The following is a 7,561-nucleotide window of genomic DNA, read 5'->3' as shown; positions in this document are numbered from 1 at the left end:
TTGTATTGATTTTATTCATATGGTAGGAGCATATCTAAGCTTTTGCTATATTGTTTAAAAATTAATTTTCAAGTGTAAACACATGAAATTTTTACAGACTTGATATATGAAAAAGCGTTCTAACAAATATTTAACAATTCCATTCACATATTAAATCAAGTCCGCAAAACTTTACACCCTATACCTAACCATTGATGTTGAAAGTAATTCAAAATAATTATCTCGTGCTTGCACCTTCAGCTGTTGCCTTTGCTTCACCTTTAATGAAGGATTGACGCAACCAATTCGGAAAGGACAAAAACAACAAGGAAATAATTAATAAAAGAAATATTAAATCAAGTCATGAATAATATAATTTTCTCTTTTCATTGCATTATTAGTGTTCATTAAATTTCCATCGGAAAGGAAAAATCAATTATGTATAATATCCTCCAATGAAAAAGCCCAAAACGATGGTGAGCATAATTGCTCTGATAGTCGAGAATCGAGAGCTCATAGGTTGGTGCAAGAAGAATTTGTATTCGAAAACATTCGATTGAAATCATTTTATTGTGAGGTAACATTGTATGGAGGAAAGACAAAAGAAACGACAATAATCTTGTCTAGACATTTTATGTATAATCCTGAAACGGCTATAATCCCTTTATGAATGTTCTAGAGCCGGAGTTTAAATCTTTCCAAGGGTACTCCAAATGTCTGCATTTTTGTTCAATTTATTACTTGCGACAAATAGGAACTATATGGCAAGTTTTGCATTCGTACAAATTTTAGAACTCAACATTTCAATCAAACCTGACAGTATGATGGTAAAGAAGTCGAAAAAAGTAGGTGCCTCGATTCTGTCCCATACCCTGAGTATAATAAAGGGTGATTTTTTTGAGGTTAGGATTTTTATGCATTAGTATTTGACAGATCACGCGGGATTTCAGACATGGTGTCAAAGAGAAAGATGCTCAGTATGCTTTGACATTTCATCATGAATAGACTTACTAACGAGCAACGCTTGCAAATCATTGAATTTTATTACCAAAATCAGTGTTCGGTTCGAAATGTGTTTCGCGCTTTTTTATCGACAAATTTTGTTCAGCGATGAGGCTCATTTCTGGTTGAATGGCTACGTAAATAAGCAAAATTGCCGCATTTGGAGTGAAGAACAACCAGAAGCCGTTCAAGAACTGCCCATGCATCCCGAAAAATGCACTGTTTGGTGTGGTTTGTACGCTGGTGGAATTTTTCAAAGATGCTGTTGGACGCAACGTTACTGTGAATGGCGATCGCTATCGTTCAATGCTAACAAACTTTTTGTTGCCAAAAATTGAAGAACTGAACTTGGTTGACATGTGGTTACAACAAGATGGCGCTACATGCCACACAGCTCGCGATTCTATGGCCATTTTGAGGGAAAACTTCGGAGAACAATTCATCTCTAGGAATGGACCGGTAAGTTGGCCACCAAGATCATGCGATTTGACGCCTTTAGACTATTTTTTGTAGGGCTTCGTCAAGTCTAAAGTCTACACAAATAAGCCAGCAACTATTCCAGCTTTGGAAGACAACATTTCCGAAGAAATTCGGGTTATTCCGGCCGAAATGCTCGAAAAAGTTACCCAAAATTGGACTTTCCGAATGGACCACTTAAGACGCAGCCGCGGTCAACATTTAAATGAAATTATCTTCAAAAAGTAAATGTCATGGACCAATCTAACGTTTCAAATAAAGAATTGTAAATTTTATGCGTTTTTTTTTTTTAAAAAGTTCTCAAGCTCTTAAGAAATCACCGTTTATATTGGAGGTATGTATATATATGTTTGAAATTTGTAAACTTCCGAAAATTCATCCATTTGCACTCTTCTTAAACCCCTGAGCAAAGCTAGTACACTCTGACACCTTCAAAAACTTAGTTTTTAAGATTTTTAGTTTATTCACCAGAGCAGAAATTATTTGAAATACAAATCTTAAAAGCTCTCTTCTTTTGACATTTAACGAGGAAAAACGTTCCATTAATAAAAATGTACAATGGAATCCAATTTTGAAAAGTCGTTACAAAAATGTTTTAGAAGCAACAAAACAATCCTAATTTAACGAGGAAAGTAACCGTGTTCATTTTTAATGGAGTGTAGCGACATCCAAATGAATCCTAAGCCTAAAGTAAATTGAGAGCGGCGAGAAAACGACGAAGTTCCATGATTGTTATTGGCTTCGGTAATTCGGCCATCGACTCCACTGCATCGTTAGTTGGTCACTTGCTACCCGAGGAATATGATCGATGACTTACCGATTTCGCATTTGTCTCAATTTAGGATGAAGCCGTGTTGGTGAGTTGTGTGAAAATTTTCTCCAAGGGCTTTAGGTAGGTAGAAATGGCGATCTCAAGGCAACCTAGCTAGAGATCCAATTAGCGCTGTAGTTTTTTCCTGTGAGACTGACGAAACTAGCGTGTCGTCTATGTAAGTGAACACAAAGTCCAACTCAACGAATATGGAGTCGACGAAGCTTTGTTTTGGCCAGAATTGTGAAGTCCGAACGTCATTCGCACAAATTATTTATGTTCGAAAGGAGTCTTTATTGCCTTTTTAATTTCCCATAGGAAGTTATTGTAATGGGTCCGATTTGTCAAATTGAAAATTTTGTCGAAATAGAAGGTTTTTAGAAAGATACCTGTGCGTGCGTGTGTACGTACGTTCGTACGTCCGTATGTTCGCGACGTTTTTTTCGTCGTCCATAGCTCAAGAACTAGAAGAGATATGGATTTCAAATAAATTTTGTTATACAGATACTAAGGCAGAAAGGTGCAAAAAGGGCTCTCAAGAAAATTGCGTGGGTGGTTTTTTTTACCATAGCAGTTTGGAAAAAAGGTGAACATTTTGGTTAGCCCTAAATATCTTACGATCAAAAACGCTAGAGACTTGAAGTAAATTTTATATAATATATTGTAACGTGATATCAAACTGAAAAAAAAAATTGTCACCTCCAAAATTGTACGACTAAAATATGATTTCATCTCCAAAACAATTTTGTGCAACGAAGAATAATGTTTTTGACATCTGATAAAATTTTAAGAAAAATCGAATTGACAGTTTTTTTATAAAAAATAAAACTCTAAAAAAACAATACTAAAACTTGGTAAAAATTTACTTTCGACTTAAACGCTTTTCCAAAATTAAAAATTTGGCTTCAAACTTATTTTTTTCACAGAAAATATTGTTTTCGATATTCAGCAATTGTTGTATAAAAATCCAACAGTCCGTTTTTTCATAAAAAATAAAATCTACAAAAAATAGTACGCAAATTGGGTAAAAATTGATACGAGTACATAAAGACAAACTTTTAAGCAAGACAAATCGACAGACGGGATGGGAAGTTATCAGCGTGGGTCGCATCCCAGCCTATTTTTTAGGATGTTTTTGGATGCCATTGATATATTGTGGTATTCTCGATCCAAATCTTGGTGGGAAAATATTGATTTATTTGGCAGCATCAGCTGGAAATCCGAAATGCGTTGAAACTGTTCTTTTGACTGCATTTAATATTTTGGTGGAGTTGCTCTTGTATTACAGAAAATTCGTGGATTAACTTTTTCTAAATGATGACGAACTAAATGTTGTGGATTTTTGAGTGCACTAGCTGGAAGAGTTATTGTAGTGTAGTGAAGCAAATTCGTATAAACGTCGTCATGGTTAATTTCATTTAATAAGCCTTAATTTGATTACGAACGAAAACCTGAGAAGTAGGACAGATGAAAAAGGAGTAGGACAGGTTTTTCCAGCGTTGAAGAATACCTCTTCAGAACAATAGCGGGGATACCATCCGGACCAGTGGATTTTTGAATGCTGAGATCTTTAAGAACTCTTGCCACAGTACGAGTGCGAAAAAAGATTAGTCCCATAAAATCACTAACTCGCTCAAGTAAGGCGGAGTGATAACACTGACAGCGGCGAAGAGCTAACAAATAGAGTGTCATTGACAACAAGCGTAGGAACCGAGGAGGAAGAGCTCCTCACATTTTTTACAAATGACCAAACATTTTTACTCCCTTTGGGACATTGCAGTATTTTTTGCCGTAATTTTTGGTCATGTAAAAATTTGGTCGGTCGAATATTGGCGTTGCAGGCCTTACTGGCATGCTTGAACTTATTCCGGTTTTCCCTTGTTGGATTGGCTTTAAAACAAAGGAAATTTACCGTCTTGACCCTAATAACCTATTTATAGCTCGCATCAAACTATGCGTCTCCCTTTGGTCTGGTGCTTTTAACCCTATTCGGGGTAAAAGTTCTCATTCCCAGGAGAATCAATATCAATATCAGCGCTGGGGTTACTATCAAGGAAGCATAGTGACCAGTTAAAGATCCTGCAGTGATTATTGAGACCGTCCCATTTGGCTTTCTCGTACTGCCAAACGGTTCTCTTAGGAGCTCTTTCTTTAACTGAAGAGTTTTGACACGAGAAATTTGCTGATATGACACCGTAGTCAGATGTGCCTAAAGGAGATAGACCAGGGTCAGAGGTAAGAAACAAGTCAAGAGTGTTTTCTGCTCGACTTACCACGTCCGATATTCGAGTGGGTTCGAAGATCAGCTGAGTTAGGTGGTTCAACTCAGCGAAGATTTCACCACACACTCCTTCTGGTGTTGTCTGGCCCGAATGTTGAAGCCATGAAGAATTGTGTACATTGAGATCGCTTGCAACAACGATTTCAGTGCGAGGATAGGACGAAACAATTCTTTGAATGGAGTCAGACAAAGCATTAAATTCACGAGAAGTTGATACTCTGTCTAAAAAAGGGCATCGATAAAGGAAGCAGTAGTGAATATGGAGTTGACACGGTTGGTGGTAACGCACCAACCACTGCACTTGTTGGCAGCTGGAAGAGTGAGAAGAATGTCCGAAATTTCCTTGAGCTCCCTTCGATCGAGATTAGCGACAGCGTACTGAAATTCGGTGTTATCATTTGACATTGAGGCTGAAAGTATAACTTCTAGCTGAGCAACACGGAAAGATTTCCTCTCACTCCAAAATTGGAGCAATAAGTAGTATTCACATGAGCGCGACCAACGAACGACGAATGAATTACAAAATGTGAGTTTATATACGTTTGAAGACATATTTCCACACAAATTCTTAACAAAACGATAGCAATATAGTTCCTATTTGATTTTTGATACATACTTTTACTTTTCAATATAATATAATAATAAATTTATGAAACAAAATTTTTTCGTCGCGAAAAAAATTATAGTTGATACGAACTGTCAAACTTTATTCGCGTTCCACATTATCCACACTCGCAACGAATAAAATAATCGCGCGTACTTAACCTAAAAAATCATTCGTATTTTGGTTTCGGTGGTGATTGGTGTTCGGCTGTGGCTTTATTCGCGACGAATTAAAAACTCTCATGTGAAAGAAACGTCAAAATCGACGAATATTCGTTCATTCGTTGGTCGTGCTCATGTGAATAGTACTATAGTACAGCAACGGAAAGTCCAGAAATGATCATTGCAATTGGGTTCGTAATTGTAGTTTTGCAGCTGCCATTCGACTTGAGCCCACTAGGGTAAAACAGAAGAAAGCCAGTCTTATTGGCTGTCAAAAAGATGACAGGTGACAGGCATTCAATTGAGTTTCGCGTTCAGGTGCGCAAATATTGTAGTGCGTTTAATTGGATTCATTTGGATATCACTACAGGAGTTTCTTATATGAATATTGTGCTGCTGATTCCGACCTGCATTTATAGAGTACTGATAATGACTCACTGCTCAAATAAACTTTTATTTCAAAAATGTGAGCAGGACATTTAATGAAATTGGCACCAATTAAAATGTTTTTAAAATCTCAACCCATCAAGACATCTATTTTTCTCCAGAAAACTTATAGCAATCATAACTTGATCACATCTTTATATATCCAAATAGATAAGGGGCATTGAGGACCGTAAAAAGGAACTCAGATACTATAAAACCTGTAAACTGTTAATTATCAATGCTTTGTGTGTTTTTTGAAACAAATACTAACAACATTTAATTTAATTTAATATTCCTTATACTGCACTTTCATCCAAATATTTAGTAATAGAAGAAATTTTAAACTCACTACTCGTATTTCTTCTCACCTTGTTTTTGTAGAGTTAAATTTGTGTCTTCCATTTCAGTGACTAGCATGGAAAAATTCTTCCCGCAGCATGAAACATAAGTTTTTAAATGTCCCAATTAAGGTTCAGCGAGACTTGAGAAAAATTTCTTGTGTTGAATCATGTCCCCTTTTTGTAAGTAACAAATTCGGTTGCTGGCATGTACTGTATACAGGGCACATACCTTACGTACCAAGACCAACTCCTATCATCATTCACTTCAATGTTTTCATCACCAGATCCTCAGAATAGCTAGGTATACTGGAATATTTGAATTAAAATCAGGGCATTCAAGGACTTCGGGCGTGCGTTTACATAAAAGATGGGTGCTGCTACAACGAACAAGCATCCTTCATCTTTTTAACCTGACCTGGCAAGCCTTAGAAGGCTTGCATGTAAGCAGTGGCAGTAGCAGTAGCAGTAGCAGCAGGGTGTAAAATAATGGTTATTTTCGAAGGGTATGTCGAAGCTTGAGGAATGAGAACCATTAACGGGATTATTAGTGCAGCAAACAGCAAGTATGTTAAGCAGAAGATGATAATGCTGAGCAGCGTGGTGCTGGTGGATAGTTTGGACTTTTTTTCCAACTTTATTAAAATATTAAACAACTTCTCCGTTTATCCGCGAACTCTAGTTAAATACAAAAAGCTTTTAAACCTGAATGTTTTATAGCGCATCACTATTGCAACTTGTTTAACGAAATCAGTACGGTTCTTAGTAAAAATTTAAAAACGTGGCTTTCGAAAACGCAATAACCAAAATTAAGTTTTATTGTATGAGTGGAAGTTTCAGCGTATATGTAATTTTGTTTGCTCAAACTCTGTAAGTAGTAGGATGAAGTTTATTTAGATGATGAGCAATTAAGATAGATTAAAAAAAATGTTAGTAGGTATTAAGAGTAACTGGTTTCAAATATATGTGTATGTACAGGGTTATCCATTTAGTAAATGTAAACAAAACACATTTAAAACATTTTGTTTCATTATATTTTGCATTATAAAGTTTGAACGTTGACATTATGTGTGAAACAGTACATCATTTAAATTACTAACACGTCAATTGCTGCAAGCATCGATTCTTTTAAGGTAATTTTCGACCACTTTTTGACATATATTAGGCGGTGTCTAAGCCTTAACTGCTCATTAATTAAAGGTTTATCTGCAAGGCGTAACCGCACAAAAAAAAGAGTATAGTGGTATCAAATCGCATGATCTTGTTAGCCAGTTGATATCGCCATAACAGAAATTACGTGGCCAGGAAATCTCCCTTTCTATAAGACCATAGAGTTGTATGTCCTGTGGCACAGTCTTGTTGAAACCACATACTAAGTCGTATTCTTCAATAGCAGGCAAAAAAAATCTGTTATCGTTTGACCATAACGCTCCGAATTGACAGTGACAGCCGTTCCATTGTCGTTTTCCAAGAAGTATCACA

The sequence above is a fragment of the Eupeodes corollae genome, chromosome 1 (assembly GCF_945859685.1).
Source record: "Eupeodes corollae chromosome 1, idEupCoro1.1, whole genome shotgun sequence".
Taxonomy (NCBI): Eukaryota; Metazoa; Arthropoda; class Insecta; order Diptera; family Syrphidae; genus Eupeodes; species Eupeodes corollae.
Note: the sequence above shows the minus strand (reverse complement) of the source record.